At 53.4% G+C, this 19,146-nt stretch overlaps 1 protein-coding gene across 3 annotated transcripts in view; it reads right to left on the reverse strand.

Moving 5' to 3' along the window:
• The window catches only part of LOC140460154 (uncharacterized), a 75,400-nt gene that overhangs the window by 45,327 nt on the left and 10,927 nt on the right, over window positions 1-19,146 (reverse strand). Inside the window, exon 1 of one of the 3 annotated variants that reach the window (XM_072554548.1) lies at window positions 8,578-8,734. The exons of the other annotated variants lie outside the window; for them this stretch is intronic. The gene's annotated coding sequence lies outside the window, so the exon portion shown is untranslated. Of the gene's footprint in view, window positions 1-8,577; window positions 8,735-19,146 lie in introns of those variants that run through there. 3 annotated transcript variants of the gene reach the window in all.

Raw genomic sequence — 19,146 nt, forward strand, 5'->3', positions numbered from 1 at the left:
TATACACTGACAGACCTGTCCCCACCAGTACTGTACCCCAGTGTTATACAGTGACAGACCTGTCCCCACCAGTACTGTACCCCAGTGTTATACAGAGACAGACCTGTCCCGACCAGTACTGTACCCCAGTGTTATACAGGGACAGACCTGTCGCCACCAGTACTGTACCCCAGTGTTATACAGTGACAGACCTGTCCCCACCAGTACTGTACCGCAGTGTTATACAGAGACAGACCTGTCCCGACCAGTACTGTACCCCAGTGTTATACAGTGACAGACCTGTCCCCATCAGTACTGTACCCCAGTGTTATACAGGGACAGACTTGTCCCCACCAGTACTGTATCCCAGTGTTATACAGTGACAGACCTGTCCCCACCAGTACTGTACCCCAGTGTTATACAGTGACAGACCTGTCCCCACCAGTACTGTATCCCAGTGTAATACAGTGACAGACCTTTCCCCACCAGGACTGTACCCGTGTTATAGAGTGACAGACCTGTCCCAACCAGTACTGCACCCCAGTGTTATACAGTGACAGACCTGTCCCCACCAGGACTGTACCCGTGTTATAGATTGACAGACCTGTCCCCACCAGTACTGCACCCCAGTATTATACAGTGACAGACCTGTCCCCACCAGTACTGTACCCCAGTGTTATACAGTGACAGACCTGTCCCCACCAGTAACGTACCCCAGTGTTATACAGTGACAGACCTGTCCCCACCAGTACTGCACCCCAGTGTTCTACAGGGACAGACCTGTCCCCACCAGTACTGTACCCCAGTGTTATACAGGGACAGACCCGTCCCCACCAGTATTGTACCCCAGTGTTATACAGTGACAGACCTGTCCTCACCAGTACTGTACCCCAGTGTTTTCCAGTGACAGACCTGTCCCCACCAGTACTGCACCCCAGTGTTCTACAGGGACAGACCTATCCCCACCAGTACTGTACCCCAGTGTTATACAGGGACAGACCCGTCCCCACCAGTACTGTACCCCAGTGTTATACAGTGACAGACCTGTCCCCACCAGTACTGTACCCCAGTGTTATACACTGACAGACCCGTCCCCACCAGTACTGCACCCCAATGTCATACAGGGACAGACCTGTCCCCACCAGTACTGTACCCCAGTGTTATACAGTGTCAGACCTGTCCCCACCAGTACTGTACCCCAGTGTTATACAGGGACAGACCCGTCCCCACCAGTACCGTACCCCAGTGTTATACAGTGACAGACCTGTCCCTACCAGTACTGTACCTCAGTGTTATACAATGAGAGACACATCCCCTCCACTACTGTACCCCAGTGTTATACAGTGACAGACACGTCCCCACCAGTACTGTACCCCAGTGTTATACACTGACAGACCCGTCCCCACCAGTACTGCACCCCAGTGTAATACAGGGACAGACCTGTCCCCACCAGTACTGTACCCCAGTGTTATACAGTGTCAGACATGTCCCCACCAGTACTGTACCCCAGTGTCATACTGGGACAGACCTGTCCCCACCAGTACTGTACCACAGTGTTATACAGTGAGAGACACGTCCCCACCAGTACTGTACCCCAGTGTTATACAGTGTCAGACATGTCCCCACCAGTACTGTACCCCAGTGTCATACTGGGACAGACCTGTCCCCACCAGTACTGTACCACAGTGTTATACAGTGAGAGACACGTCCCCACCAGTACTGTACCCCAGTGTTATACAGAGACAGACCTGTCCCCACCAGTACTGTACCCCAGTGTTATACAGAGACAGACCTGTCCCCACCAGTACTGTACCCCAGTGTTATACAGTGACAGACCTGTCCCCATCAGTACTGTACCCCAGTGTTATACAGGGACAGACCTGTCCCCACCAGTACTGTACCCCAGTGTTATACAGTGACAGACCTGTCTCCACCAGTACTGTACTCCAGTGTTATACAGTAACATACCTGTCCCCACCAGTACTGTACCCCAGTGTTATACAGTGACAGATCTGTCCCCACCTGTACTGTACCCCTGTGTTATACAGTGACAGACCTGTCCCCATCAGTACTGTACCCCTGTGTTATACAGTGACAGATCTGTCCCCACCAGTACTGTACCCCTGTGTTATACACTGACTGACCTGTCCCCACCAGTACTGTACCCAAGTGTTACACAGTGACAGACCTGTCCCCGCCAGTAATGTACCCCAGTGTTATACAGTGACAGACCTGTCCCCACCAGTACTGTACCCCAGTGTTATACAGGGACAGACCTGTCCCCACCAGTACTGTACCCCAGTGTTATACAGTGACAGACCTGTCCCCACCAGTACTGTACCCCAGTGTTATACAGTGACAGACCTGTCCCCACCAGTACTGTACCCCAGTGTTATACAGTGACAGACCTGTCCCCACCAGTACTGTACCCCAGTGTTATACAGTGACAGACCTGCCCCCACCAGTACTGTACCCCAGTGTTATACAGGGACAGACCTGTCCCCACCAGTACTGTACCCCAGTGTTATACAGTGACAGAACTGTCCCCACCAGTACTGTACCCTAGTGTTATACAGTGACAGACCTGTCCCCACCAGTACTGTACCCCAGTGTTGTACAGTGACAGAACTGTCCCCACCAGTACTGTACCCCAGTGTTATACACTGACAGACCTGTCCCCACCAGTACTGTACCCCAGTGTTATACAGTGACAGACCTGTCCCCACCAGTACTGTACCCCAGTGTTATACAGAGACAGACCTGTCCCGACCAGTACTGTACCCCAGTGTTATACAGGGACAGACCTGTCGCCACCAGTACTGTACCCCAGTGTTATACAGTGACAGACCTGTCCCCACCAGTACTGTACCGCAGTGTTATACAGAGACAGACCTGTCCCGACCAGTACTGTACCCCAGTGTTATACAGTGACAGACCTGTCCCCCACCAGTACTGTACCCCAGTGTTATACAGTGACAGACCTGTCCCCACCAGTACTGTACCCCAGTGTTTTACAGAGACAGACCTGTCCCGACCAGTACTGTACCCCAGTGTTATACAGTGACAGACCTGTCCCCATCAGTACTGTACCCCAGTGTTATACAGGGACAGACTTGTCCCCACCAGTACTGTATCCCAGTGTTATACAGTGACAGACCTGTCCCCACCAGTACTGTACCCCAGTGTTATACAGTGACAGACCTGTCCCCACCAGTACTGTATCCCAGTGTAATACAGTGACAGACCTGTCCCCACCAGGACTGTACCCGTGTTATAGAGTGACAGACCTGTCCCAACCAGTACTGCACCCCAGTGTTATACAGTGACAGACCTGTCCCCACCAGGACTGTACCCGTGTTATAGATTGACAGACCTGTCCCCACCAGTACTGCACCCCAGTATTATACAGTGACAGACCTGTCCCCACCAGTACTGTACCCCAGTGTTATACAGTGACAGACCTGTCCCCACCAGTACTGTACCCCAGTGTTATACAGTGACAGACCTGTCCCCACCAGTACTGCACCCCAGTGTTCTACAGGGACAGACCTGTCCCCACCAGTACTGTACCCCAGTGTTATACAGGGACAGACCCGTCCCCACCAGTATTGTACCCCAGTGTTATACAGTGACAGACCTGTCCTCACCAGTACTGTACCCCAGTGTTTTCCAGTGACAGACCTGTCCCCACCAGTACTGCACCCCAGTATTCTACAGGGACAGACCTATCCCCACCAGTACTGTACCCCAGTGTTATACAGGGACAGACCCGTCCCCACCAGTACTGTACCCCAGTGTTATACAGTGACAGACCTGTCCCCACCAGTACTGTACCCCAGTGTTGTACACTGACAGACCCGTCCCCACCAGTACTGCACCCCAATGTCATACAGGGACAGACCTGTCCCCACCAGTACTGTACCCCAGTGTTATACAGTGTCAGACCTGTCCCCACCAGTACTGTACCCCAGTGTCATACTGGGACAGACCTGTCCCCACCAGTACTGTACCACAGTGTTATACAGTGAGAGACACGTCCCCACCAGTACTGTACCCCTGTGTTATACACTGACTGACCTGTCCCAACCAGTACTGTACTCCACTGTTATACAGTAACAGACCTGTCCCCACCAGTACTGTACCCCAGTGTTATACAGTGAAAGATCTGTCCCCACCTGTACTGTACCCCTGTGTTATACAGTGACAGACCTGTCCCCATCATACTGTACCCCTGTGTTATACAGTGACAGATCTGTCCCCACCAGTACTGTACCCCTGTGTTATACATTGACTGACCTGTCCCCACCAGTACTGTACCCAAGCGTTACACAGTGACAGACCTGTCCCCGCCAGTACTGTATCCCAGTGTTATCCAGTGACAGATCTGTCCCCACCAGTACTGTACCCCAGTGTTATACAGGGACAGGCCTGTCCCCCACCAGTACTGTACCTCAGTGTTACACAGTGACAGACCTGTCCCCACCAGTACTGTACCCCAGTGTTATACAGGGACAGACCTGTCCTCACCAGTACTGTACCCCAGTGTTATACAGTGACAGACCAGTCCCGACCAGTACTGTACCACAGTGTTACACAGTGACAGACCTGTCCCCACCAGAACTGTACCCCAGTGTTATACAGGGACAGACCTGTCCCTACCAGTACTGTATCCCAGTGTAATACAGTGACAGACCTGTCCCCACCAGTACTGTACCCCAGTGTTATACAGTGACAGACCTGTCCCCACCAGTACTGTACCCCAGTGTTATACAGTGACAGACCTGTCACCACCAGTACTGCACCCCAGTGTTCTACAGGGACAGACCTGTCCCCACCAGTACTGTACCCCAGTGTTATACAGGGACAGACCCGTCCCCACCAGTATTGTACCCCAGTGTTATACAGTGACAGACCTGTCCTCACCAGTACTGTACCCCAGTGTTTTCCAGTGACAGACCTGTCCCCACCAGTACTGCACCCCAGTGTTCTACAGGGACAGACCTGTCCCCACCAATACTGTACCCCAGTGTTATACAGGGACAGACCCGTCCCCAGCAGTACTGTACCCCAGTGTTATACAGTGACAGACCTGTCCCCACCTGTACTGTACCCCAGTGTTATACAATGAGAGACACATCCCCTCCAGTACTGTACCCCAGTGTTATACAGTGACAGACCCGTCCCCACCAGTACTGTACCCCAGTGTTATACACTGACAGACCCGTCCCCACCAGTACTGCACCCCAATGTCATACAGGGACTGACCTGTCCCCACCAGTACTGTACCCCAGTGTTATACAGTGTCAGACCTGTCCCCACCAGTACTGTACCCCAGTGTCATACTGGGACAGACCTGTCCCCACCAGTACTGTACCACAGTGTTATACAGTGAGAGACACGTCCCCACCAGTACTGTACCCCAGTGTTATACAGTGACAGACCTGTCCCCACCAGTACTGTACTCCAGTGTTATACAGTAACAGACCTGTCCCCACCAGTACTGTACCCCAGTGTTATACAGTAACAGACCTGTCCCCACCAGTACTGTACCCCAGTGTTATACAGTGACAGATCTGTCCCCACCTGTACTGTACCCCTGTGTTATACAGTGACAGACCTGTCCCCATCAGTACTGTACCCCTGTGTTATACAGTGACAGATCTGTCCCCACCAGTACTGTACCCCTGTGTTATACACTGACTGACCTGTCCCCACCAGTACTGTACCCAAGCGTTACACAGTGACAGACCTGTCCCCGCCAGTACTGTATCCCCGTGTTATACAGTGACAGACCTGTCCCCACCAGTACTGTACCCCAGTGTTTTCCAGTGACAGACCTGTCCCCACCAGTACTGCACCCCAGTGCTCTACAGGGACAGACCTGTCCCCACCAGTACTGTACCCCAGTGTTATACAGGGACAGACCCGTCCCCACCAGTACTGTACCCCAGTGTTATACAGTGACAGACCTGTCCCCACCAGTACTGTACCCCAGTGTTATACAATGAGAGACACATCCCCTCCAGTACTGTACCCCAGTGTTATACAGTGACAGACCCGTCCCCACCAGTACTGTACCCCAGTGTTATACACTGACAGACCCGTCCCCACCAGTACTGCACCCCAATGTCATACAGGGACAGACCTGTCCCCACCAGTACTGTACCCCAGTGTTATACAGTGTCAGACCTGTGTCCACCAGTACTGTACCCCAGTGTCATACTGGGACAGACCTGTCCCCACCAGTACTGTACTCCAGTGTTATACAGTAACAGACCTGTCCCCACCAGTACTGTACCCCAGTGTTATACAGTAACAGACCTGTCCCCACCAGTACTGTACCCCAGTGTTATACAGTGACAGATCTGTCCCCACCTGTACTGTACCCCTGTGTTATACAGTGACAGACCTGTCCCCATCAGTACTGTACCCCTGTGTTATACAGTGACAGATCTGTCCCCACCAGTACTGTACCCCTGTGTTATACACTGACTGACCTGTCCCCACCAGTACTGTACCCAAGCGTTACACAGTGACAGACCTGTCCCCGCCAGTACTGTATCCCAGTGTTATACAGTGACAGATCTGTCCCCACCAGTACTGTACCCCAGTGTTATACAGGGACAGGCCTGTCCCCCACCAGTACTGTACCTCAGTGTTACACAGTGACAGACCTGTCCCCACCAGTACTGTACCCCAGTGTTATACAGGCACAGACCTGTCCCCACCAGTACTGTACCCCAGTGTTATACAGTGACAGACCTGTCCCCACCAGTACTGTACCCCAGTGTTATACAGTGACAGACTTGCCCCCACCAGTACTGTACCCCAGTGTTATACAGGGACAGACCCGTCCCCCACCAGTACTGTACCCCGGTGTTATACAGTGACAGACCTGTCCCCACCAGTACTGTACCCCATTGTTACACAGTGACAGACCCGTCCCCACCAGTACTGTACCCCAGTGTTATACAGAGACAGACCTGTCCCGACCAGTACTGTACCCCAGTGTTATACAGGGACAGCCCTGTCCCCACGAGTACTGTACCCCAGTGTGAAACAGTGACAGACCTGTCCCCACCAGTACTGTACCCCAGTGTTATACAGTGACAGACCTGTCCCCACCAGTACTGTACCCCAGTGTTATACAGTGACAGACCTGTCCCCACCAGTACTGTATCCCAGTGTTATACAGAGACAGACCTGTCCCGACCAGTACTGTACCCCAGTGTTATACAGTGACAGACCTGTCCCGACCAGTACTGTACCCCAGTGTTATACAGTGACAGACCTGTCCCGACCAGCACTGTACCCCAGTGTTACACAGTGACAGACCTGTCCCCACCAGTACTGTACCCCAGTGTTATACAGGCACAGACCTGTCCCCACCAGTACTGTACCCCAGTGTTATACAGTGACAGACCTGTCCCCACCAGTACTGTACCCCAGTGTTATACAGTGACAGACTTGTCCCCACCAGTACTGTACCCCAGTGTTATACAGGGACAGACCCGTCCCCCACCAGTACTGTACCCCGGTGTTATACAGTGACAGACCTGTCCCCACCAGTACTGTACCCCATTGTTATACAGTGACAGACCCGTCCCCACCAGTACTGTACCCCAGTGTTATACAGAGACAGACCTGTCCCGACCAGTACTGTACCCCAGTGTTATACAGGGACAGCCCTGTCCCCACCAGTACTGTACCCCAGTGTGAAACAGTGACAGACCTGTCCCCACCAGTACTGTACCCCAGTGTTATACAGTGACAGACCTGTCCCCACCAGTACTGTACCCCAGTGTTATACAGAGACAGACCTGTCTCGACCAGTACTGTACCCCAGTGTTATACAGTGACAGACCTGTCCCCACCAGTACTGTATCCCAGTGTTATACAGAGACAGACCTGTCCCGACCAGTACTGTACCCCAGTGTTATACAGTGACAGACCTGTCCCGACCAGTACTGTACCCCAGTGTTATACAGTGACAGACCTGTCCCGACCAGCACTGTACCCCAGTGTTATACAGTGACAGACCTGTCCCCACCAGTACTCTCCCCCAGTGTTATACAGTGACAGACCTGTCCCGACCAGAACTCTACCCCAGTGTTATACAGGGACAGTTGTGTATAATACTGTGAGAGAGAGAAAACCACATCGAGAGAGAGAGAGAGAGACAGATAGACAGAGAGTCAGAGAGAGAGAGACAGATAGAGAGAGAGTCAGAGACAGAGTGAGAGTGAGAGACAGAGACAGAGAGGCAGGTACGGTAAGAGCAAGGGATAGCTAGTAACAGAGAGAGAGAGAGACGGACTGGGAGACAACCAGAGAGAAAGAGGGACAGAATGACAGAGAGATGGATAGTGTGTGTGAGAGAGAGAGAGAGAGAGAGAGAGACGGAGACATTGGGGAGAGAACCAGAGAGAAAGAGCGACAAAGACAGACAGAGAGGGAGAGAGATTCAGTGAGCAAGAGAGACAGAGTGACAGAGACATAAATGGAGAGAGAGAGAGAGACAGAGAGAGAGAGAGAGTAAACAACTTTCTAAATCTCCAGAAGCTCCTGTCTGCCACGAGCAATTGATGACTCACTTACCGGTGGAGTGTTTGTGTGGCGGGGGTTGGGGGTGTGTGTTAATCTGGGTGTGTGTGGGCGCACGTGCCTGTGCCCTGTGCCCTTTGCCTGTGGGTCGGATTAGATTCTGCCTGTCTGCCTCATCGTTCTGTTCTCGTTGTTGCCATGATCTCCAGGCCTCAGCACCTCCCACTTCCGGCAGGAGTGAGGCCCTCTCATTTGTCACTGAAATCACAGAATCCCTGCAAGCAGGCCCTTCAGCCCAAAAAGCCCACACTGACCCTCCAAAGAGTAACCCACGCATCCCCTTCCCATTGTTAGTCTACATTTACCCCCAACTAATCCACCCTAACCTGCACATCCCTGGGCACTACGGGACAACTTAGCACGGCCAATACCACCCTAACCTGCACATCCCTGGGCACTACGGGGACAATTCAGCACGGTCAATCCCCACCCTAACCTGTACATCTCTGGGCACTACGGGGACAATTTAGCACGGCCAATCCCCACCCTAACCTGTACATCCCTGGGCACTACGGGGACAATTTAGCACGCCCAATCCCACCCAAACCTGCACATCCCTGGGCACTACGGGACAATTTAGCACGGCCAATCCCACCCTAACCCGCACATCCCTGGGCACTACAGGACAATTTAGCACGGCCAATCCCACCCTAACCTGTACATCCCTGGGCACTACGGGGACAATTTAGCACGCCCAATCCCACCCTAACCCGCACATCCCTGGGCACTACAGGACAATTTAGCACGGCCAATCCCACCCTAACCTGCACATCCCTGGGCACTACGGGGACAATTTAGCACGGCCAATCCCACCCAAACCTGCACATCCCTGGGCACTACGGGACAATTTAGCACGGCCAATCCCCACTCTAACCTGTACATCCCTGGGCACTACGAGAACAATTTAGCACGGCCAATCCCACCCTAACCTGCACATCCCTGGGCACTACGGGGACAATTTAGCACGGCCAATCCCACCCTGACCTGCACATTTTGTTGGACCTAGGGAGGAAACCTACCCAGACACGGGGGGAGGGGGGAACGTGCAAACTCCACACAGACAGTCGCCCGAGGGTGGAACACAATCTGGGACCCTGGTGCCGTGAGGCAGCAGTGCTGACCACACAAGCCACTGTGCTGTCTCTTCATGACATTCAGTGACACGCCACTCTGTGCTCAAGGCCTCCCCGGGACTTGTAGTCCATTCAGACAATCACCACGAGTGGGTGGGGTTGGCTGGGCCCTGAGTACCGGGGCTCCGTCACCTCCCACAGACTTGATCTCCGAACGGTTCTTGGGGGCCCCCATGTCCAAGGCAGAGACGGACCGCAGGAGAGACCGTCCGATGAGGGAGAGCTCATGTCTTGTGCTCGTTAAGGGTTTGGGAGCACGAGAGGTCACCTTGTTTCAAACGTACGACATTCACAGGATCACGATGGGGTTGGGGGGGGTGGGGGGAGAGCAATGTGGAGATTTATGTACCCCACCTCAAGCGCGAGAGTCCAGGACCAAAGGGCTTTATTTCAGAGCGAGGGGTGAAGACAGAGACGGTGAGGGGCTCACCCACTCCCTCAGCACTGACCCTCCCACAGCACCCACTCCCTCAGCACTGACCCTCCCACAGCACCCACTCCCTCAGCACTGACCCTCCCTCAGCACCCACTCCCTCAGCACCCACTCCCTCAGCACTGACCCTCCCTCAGCACTGACACTCCCACAGCACCCGCTCCCTCAGCACTGACCCTCCCTCAGCACTGACCCTCCCACAGCACTGACCCCCCCACAGCACCCACTCCCTCAGCACTGACCCTCCCACAGCGCCCGCTCCCTCAGCACTGACCCTCCCTCAGCACTGACCCTCCCACAGCACCCTCTCCCTCAGCACTGACCCTCCCACAGCACCCACTCCCTCGGCACTGACTCTCCCTCAGCACTGACCCTCCCACAGCGCCCGCTCCCTCAGCACTGACCCTCCCACAGCACCCACTCCCTCAGCACTGACCCTCCCCCAGCGCTGACCCTCCCTCAGCACTGACCCTCCCTCAGCACTGACCCTCCCACAGCACCCACTCCCTCAGCACTGACCCTCCCTCAGCACTGACCCTCCCACAGCACTGACCCTCCCACATCACCCGCTCCCTCAGCACTGACCCTCCCTCAGCACTGACCCTCCCACAGCACCCACTCCCTCAGCACTGACCCTCCTCCAGCGCTGACCCTCCCTCAGCACTGACCCTCCCACAGTACCCGCTCCCTCAGTGCCCACTCCCTCAGCACTGACCCTCCCCACAGCCCCCACTCCCTCAGCACTGACCCTCCCTCAGCACTCACCCTCCCACAGCACCCACTCCTTCACAGACTGAGGAGGGAGGTGCAGAATCTGAGAGAAACCTGTAAAACGACATGTCGAGACGGGGGGGCAGGACGTTTTCGTTGTGCGGGGCGGTTTCAGACCCGGGGGACAGATGAGGCCCACAGTCCAATGGAGTGGGGTGAGGACTGAGATGAGGAGACATGTCCACATCCCGGACAATGTGGAGGGGGGTGGGGGAGTGAGCATGAGCGATTCCCTGCGTCAGACACAAGTCAGCGCTGAAGTATTCAAGGCAGACCTGGTTACCGTTCTTGGAGGGTGAGGGGGAGAAGGGGTCGGAGGGGATTTGGGGGCGTGTGGGTGGGAGCCGCGAGCATTTGGAAGCGGGGAAGGGGGGACTGAGGCGGATGATCTCCCAATGAATGAGGTGGCAGGCTGGACGGGCTGAAGGGCCAGTGCCTGCCCCTGCTCTCCAGGAGGTAACGTCAATCCCCCTCCCCCCAGCCCAGACGGGATTTGGGAATTGAAGGGAAAATTCCCGGTTCCTGGTTTAAAATGGATTGAGTAATCCAGTCTCCATCTGCTGGAGGGTCGACAGAGTTCAGAACAGAGCGAGGGACAGTCAGCCCCCTACACCCCCTCCCTATCTCTGTGTGTGTCACCCCCTACACCCCCTCCCTATCTCTGTGTGTGTCACCCCCCTCCAGCCCCCTACACCCCCTCCCTATCTCTGTGTGTGTCACCCCCCTCCAGCCCCCTACACCCCCTCCCTATCTCTGTGTGTGTCACCCCCTCCAGCCCCCTACACCCCCTCCCTATCTCTGTGTGTGTCACCCCCCTCCAGCCCTACACCCCCTCCCTATCTCTGTGTGTCACCACCCTCCAGCCCCCTACACCCCCTCCCTATCTCTGTGTGTGTCACCCCCCTACACCCCCTCCCTATCTCTGTGTGTGTCACCCCCCTCCAGCCCCCTACACCCCCTCCCTATCTCTGTGTGTGTCACCCCCCTCCATCCCCCTACACCCCCTCCCTATCTCTGTGTGTGTCACCCCCCTCCAGCCCCCTACACCCCCTCCCTATCTCTGTGTGTGTCACCCCCCTCCAGCCCCCTACACCCCCTCCCTATCTCTGTGTGTGTCACCCCCTCCAGCCCCCTACACCCCCTCCCTATCTCTGTGTGTGTCACCCCCTCCAGCCCCCTACACCCCCTCCCTATCTCTGTGTGTGTCACCCCCCTCCAGCCCCCTACACCCCCTCCCTATCTCTGTGTGTGTCACCCCTCCCCCCCCCCCCCCACCTCCCCCCTGTGACACAGAGGACAGTTGGTTTGAGAAAGACGGTATGAGACAGACAGATAGAGAGATAGGCAGAAAGTGTGACAGAGACAGAGTTAGACAGAAAGGGACAGAGAGTTAGTAGGTGAGAGATCAAGCGAGAGGGACATAAAGTTAAAGGGGAAATCGATCGAGAATTGGGGAGAGAACACAAATTAGGCACAGCGACTGTTTGGAACACTGCATGCAATTCGGGTCTCCTTCCTATCGGAAAGATGTTGTGAAACTTGAAAGGGTTCAGAAAAGATTTACAAGGAAGTTGCCAGGTTTGGAGGGTTTGAGCTACAGGGAGAGGCTGGGACAGGCTGGGGCTGTTTTCCCTGGAGCGTCGGAGGCTGAGGGGGTGACCTTATAGAGGTTTACAAAATCACGAGGGGGCACGGATAGGGTAAATAGGCAAAGTCTTTTCCCTGGGGTCAGGAACCAGAGGGGCATAGGTTTAGGGTGAGAGGAGAAAGATATAAAAGAGACCAAAGGGGCAAATTTTTCACACAGAGGGTGGTACGTGTTTGGATGTGGTGGAGGCTGGTGCAATGACAACATTTAAGAGACATCTGGATGGGGATATGCAGTGGTCGGTATATTGGGTCCAGGTCGATGTGCTTATTGATTGAATCTGTGGATGAGCGCCATGCCTCTAGGAATTCCCTGGCTGTTCTCTGTTTGGCTCGTCCTATAATAGTAGTGTTGTCCCAGTCGAATTCATGTTGCTGGTCATCTGAGTGTGTGGCTACTAAGGATAGCTGGTCGTGTCGTTTCGTGGCTAGTTGGTGTTCATGTATACGAATCGTTAGCTGTCTTCCTGTTTGTCCGATGTAGTGTTTTGTGCAGTCCTTGCGTGGGATTTTGTCCACCACGTTGGTTTTGTTCATGTTGGGTATCGGGTCCTTCGTTCTGCTGAGTTGTTATTGTTATACTATTATAGGACAAGCCAAACAGAGAACAGCCAGGGAATTCCTAGAGGCATGGCACTCATCCACAGATTCAATCAATAAGCACATTGACCTGGATCCAATATACCGGCCGCTACAGTGGACAGCTGGGACTGACAACTGGAAGGGGCAGATACAAACCACTATAAATGTCGGAGGAAACATCACAGAAGCGCTTCACAGGAGGCTCCCAAGCACTGAGGATGTCCCCCGAGACAGGGGACGAAACGTTTGCAAGACAAATTCCCAGCTCGGCGAACAGAACCACAACAACGAGCGCCCGAGCTACTAATCTTCTCCCAGACTTTGAACGAATAGCAAGGATTTGGAGGGATATGGGCTGGGTTTTGGCAGGAGGGACTAGATTGGGTTGGGATATCTGGTCGGCGTGGACGGGTTGGAGCGAAGGGTTTGTTTCCCTGCTGTACATCTCTATGACCGTCTGACTGAGATGCAGAGAGATTTAGTGCGAGACAGATAACAGCAAGAGAAAGACAGAGTGATAGACAGACAAAAGATAGAGTGGTAGAGAGGAGTACAGAGAGAGCAAAACAAACAGAAAGTTGATACAAATGCTTTTATTGGTCAGAGTATTGAGTACAGGAGTTGGGGAGGTCGTGTTGTGGCTGTACAGGACATTGGTTAGGGGCCACTGTTGGAATATTGTGTTCAATCCCAGTCTCCCTGCTACAGGAAGGATGTTGCGGAAGGGTTGGGAAAAGATTGACAAGGATGTTGGAGGGTTTGAGCTAAAGGGAGAGGCTGGGACAGGCTGGGGGCTGTTTTCCCTGGAGCGTCGGAGGCTGAGGGATGACCTTATAGAGGTTTATAAAATCACGAGGGTGCGGTAAATAGACAAGGTCCTTTCCCCCCTGGGGTGGGGGGAGACCAGAACTAGAGGGGCGTAGGTTTAAGGAGGGAGGGGGGAAAGGGACCCGAGGGGTAACTTTTCCCCCCAGAGGGTGGTGCGTGTGTGGGAGGAGCTGCCAGAGGAAGTGGTGGGGGCTGGTACAATGACAGCATTTAAAAGGCATCTGGATGGGGGACAGGAACAGGAAGGGTTTAGAGGGAGATGGGGCCAAGTGCTGGGGAATGGGGGGACTGGATTAGGTTAGGGATATCTGGGTCAGCCCAGCCGGGTCGGGCCGAAGGGTCTGTTCTCGTGCTGTACAGCTCCATGACGATGATAGAGAGAGGCAGAGACAAAGAGATAGAGAGACAAACAGTGACACAAATTGATAAAAACACAGAATCTCTGTTCGGCCATGAGAGAGATAGCGAGAGAGACAGAGAGTGGTAGAGAGCATCAACAACAAAGAGGCAGAGAGTGAGAGAACGACACAGAAAGATAGAGACAGGGTGACTAAGAGAAAGAGATGAGAGACACAGAGTCATAGAGGGTGACAGCAACAGAGAGAGAGAGAGAGAGTGATACAGAGAGATGGAGACAGAGTGAGACAGATCAAGAGAGAGTGAGATTGAGAGTGATATAGAGTGACAGAGAGGGATGCAGAGAGAGAGAGAGAGAGAGGAGTGATAGAGAGTGATAGAATGAGATAGAGAGTGAAACAGAGGCAGAGAAAGAGAATGAGAGAAAGACTGTGACAGAGTGATAGAGAGCGTGTAACAGGGCAAAACGGAGGCAGAGAAGAGAGAGAGAGTGATAGAGTGGATGTGGATAGAGACAGAGAAAGAAAGAGAGAAAAAATGTGATAGAGCAAAACAGGGGCAGAGAAAGAGTGGTAGAGAGGAGGATAATAGAGGAAAATAGAGATAGAGACAGAGAGACACACGCGCGCACACACACACACGCACGCACATACACACACACGTACACACATACACACACAAGCGCACACATACACACACACGCACACACACACACACACACATACACACGCACACACATACACACAAAGTGCACACATACACATACACGCACGCGCACACACAAAGCGCACACATACACATACACACACACGCACACACACACACACACACACGCACACACGCACACACACACACGCGCGCGCGCACGCACACACACACACACACACACACACACACACAGAGGGTGGGTGAGAGAGGCAGAGAGAGTTTAGTAAGTGTATACAATGAGCCGACATTCTCTCCAGTTGGAAAGGTTCACTACCTGGTTAATGGCTCTCCATAGAGCCTGGCTATTCCTCACTTTAATGAGAACATTTAATACCTGTGACATTGCTCAGTCCCACTTCCCAGGTACTGACGGGGGGGGACACACCTTTAACTCTCTCTGTCTCTTTCTTTATCTCTTTCTGTGTCTGTTTCTCTCTGTCTCTCTCTCTTTCTCTCTCTCTGTCTTTGTCACCCCCTCAATGTTTCTCTCTGCCTGCCTACCGTCTCTATATCTTTACCTCTCTCAATCTCTCTTTCTGTTTCCCTCTCCAACGCTGTCGCTTGTCCCTAACCTGTCGCGTTTTCTCTCCCACTATCAATCTGTTCCGTTCTAACTTGGTCCCTCTGTCTCGACCTCTCTCTTTATAATTTTCTGTCCCTCTCTTCTCAAACTCTCAAGCTCTCTAACTCTTTCTGCCTATCTCTCTCTCTCGATGTTCCTCTCACTCACTGTCTCTATCTAAAGCTCTCTGTCTCCCTCCCTCCCTCCCTTTCTCTATCGCTGTCTCTCAGTTTCTATCGGCTAGGGTCACGGTTAAGGTCAGGGTTAGGATGAGGGTTACATTTAGAGACAGGGTTAGTGTTAGGGTCTGGGTTAGGGTTAGGTTTAGAGTTAGGGTCAGAGTAAGGGTCAGTGTTAGTATTAGGGTTAGAGTTAGGGTCTGCGTAATGGTTAGGGTTAGGTTTAGGGTCTGGTTAGGGTCAGTGTTAGAGTTAGGGTCAGGGTAAGGGTTAGTGTTAGTATTAGGGTTAGAGTTAGGGTCTGCAAAAGGGTTAGGGTTAGGTTTAGGGTCTGGTTAGGGTCAGTGTTAGAGTTAGAGTCAGTGTTAGAGTTAGGGTCAGGGTTAGAGTTAGGGATGTGGGTGATAATAAGGATTGGGATTAGGGTTAGGCTGAGAGTGAGTGTTATTGGACCCATGCTATACAATGACAGACCTGTCCCCACCAGTACTGTACCCTAGTGTTATACAGTGACAGACCTGTCCCCACCAGTACTGTACCCCAGTGTTATACAGGGACAGACCTCTCCCCACCAGTACTGTACCCCAGTGTTATACAGTTACAGACCTGTCCCCACCGGTACTGTACCCCAGTGTTATACAGTGACAGACCTGTCCCCACCAGTACTGTACCCCAGTGTTACACAGTGACAGACCTGTCCCCACCAGTACTGTACCCCAGTGTTATACAGGGACAGACATCTCCCCACCAGTACTGTACCCCAGTGTTATACAGAGATAGACCTGTCCCCACCAGTACTGTACCCCAGTGTTATACAGAGATAGACCTGTCCCCACCAGTACTGTACCCCAGTGTTATACAGTGACAGACCTGTCCCCACCAGTACTGTACCCCAGTGTTATACAGGGACAGACCTGTCCCCACCAGTACTGTACCCCAGTGTTATACACTGACAGACCTGTCCCCACCAGTACCGTACCCCAGTGTTATACAGTGACAGACCTGTCCCCACCAGTACTGTACCCCAGTGTTATACAGAGATAGACCTGTCCCCACCAGTACTGTACCCCAGTGTTATACATTGACAGACCTGTCCCCATCAGTACTGTACCCCAGTGTTATACAGTGACAGACCTGTCCCCACCAGTACTGTACCCCAGTGTTATAAAGAGATAGACCTGTCCCCACCAGTACTGTACCCCAGTGTTATACAGTGACAGACCTGTCCCCACCAGTACTGTACCCCAGTATTATACAGTGACAGACCTGTCCCCACCAGTACTGTACCCCAGTGTTATAAAGAGATAGACCTGTCCCCACCAGTACTGTACCCCAGTGTTATACAGTGACAGACCTGTCCCCACCAGTACTGTACCCCAGTATTATACAGTGACAGACCTGTCCCCACCAGTACTGTACCCCAGTGTTATACAGTGACAGACCTGTCCCCACCAGTACTGTACCCCAGTGTTATACAGTTACAGACCTGTCCCCACCAGTACTGTACCCCAGTGTTATACAGTGACAGACCTGTCCCCATCAGTACTGTACCCCAGTATTATACAGTGACAGACCTGTCCCCATCAGCACTGTACCCCAGTGTTATACAGTGACAGACCTGTCCCCACCAGTACTGTACCCCAGTTGTATACACTGACAGACCTGTCCCCACCAGTACTGTATCCCACTGTTATACAGTGACAGACCTGTCCCCACCAGTACTGTACCCCAGTGTTATACAGTAACAGACCTGTCCCCACCAGTACTGTACCCCAGTGTTATACAGTGACAGACCTGTCCCCACCAGTACTGTACCCCAGTGTTATACAGTGACAGACCTGTCCCCCACCAGTACTGTACCCCAGTGTTATCCAGGGACAGACCTGTCCCCACCAGTACTGTACCCCAGTGTTATACAGTGACAGACCTGTCCCCACCAGTACTGTACCCCAATGTTATACAGTGACAGACCTGTCCCCACCAGTACTGTACCCCAGTGTTATACAGGGACAGACCTGTCCCCACCAGTACTGTACCCCAGTGTTATACAGTGACAGACCCGTCCCCCACCAGTACTGTACCCCAGTGTTATACAGTGACAGACCTGTCCCCATCAATACTGTACCCCTCTGTTATACAGGGACAGACCTGTCCCCACCAGTACTGTACCCCAGTGTTATACAGTGAGAGACCTGTCCCCACCAGTACTGTACCCCAGTGTTATACAGGAACAGACCTGTCCCCACCATTACTGTACCCCAGTGTTATACAGTGACAGACCTGTCCCCACCAGTACTGTACCCCAGTGTTATACAGTGACAGACCCGTCCCCCACCAGTACTGTACCCCAGTGTTACACAGTGATAAACGCACACACAGTGTCTCAGAAGTGTCTGAGATTGCCTCAGTGATCGGGACCATTGATTCCTAACCGCGCAGGTTTAGTATCGTGTGTGGATGCTACGAGGGGACATATGAGCTGGTTTTACAGCACATCTGTTGTGGAGGTTTCAAGCAAATGCTTGATCCTCCGAGTCCCTCGTTAAGATTCCTGGCCGTTCAATGCCTTACCCTGTTTTTAATGGGACTTTTTAATGTCATCATATTCACCGTGGGGAGATTATCCTCAGTCAAACCATCTGACCGCTCAACAGGGGATAAACCTTGGATATACCTTCATGCCAACTATTAACAGTTAATGGGGCAAGAGAGAGTGCAGCAGATGTCAGCTGCTGAGTCATTCAGGGGACAGCGAGAGAGGAGAACGAGAGGCACAATGTGGAGAAAACGCACACAAAAGACAGAAGGGGAGAGAAACACACCAGAGAAGGGTCAACGCTGAGGGAGCGGGCACTGTGGGAGGGTCAGTGCTGAGGGAGGGTCAGTGCTGAGGGAGGGTCAGTGCTGAGGGAGGGTCAGTGCTGAGGGAGGGTCAGTGCTGAGGGAGTGGGTGCTGTGGGAGGGTCAGTGCTGGGGGAGGGTCAGTGCTGTGGGAGGGTCAGTGCTGTGGGAGGGTCAGTGCTGAGGGAGGGTCAGTGCTGGGGGAGGGTCAGTGCTGAGGGAGGGTCAGTGCTGAGGGAGGGTCAGTGCTGTGGGAGGGTCAGTGCTGAGGGAGGGTCAGTGCTGAGGGAGGGTCAGTGCTGAGGGAGGGTCAGTGCTGGGGGAGGGTCAGTGCTGAGGGAGTGGGTGCTGTGGGAGGGTCAGTGCTGGGGGAGGGTCAGTGCTGAGGGAGGGTCAGTGCTGAGGGAGGGTCAGTGCTGAGGGAGTGGGTGCTGTGGGAGGGTCAGTGCTGGGGGAGGGTCAGTGCTGAGGGAGTGGGTGCTGTGGGAGGGTCAGTGCTGAGGGAGTGAGTGCTGTGGGAGG

This window comes from Chiloscyllium punctatum, chromosome 36 (assembly GCF_047496795.1).
Source record: "Chiloscyllium punctatum isolate Juve2018m chromosome 36, sChiPun1.3, whole genome shotgun sequence".
Taxonomy (NCBI): Eukaryota; Metazoa; Chordata; class Chondrichthyes; order Orectolobiformes; family Hemiscylliidae; genus Chiloscyllium; species Chiloscyllium punctatum.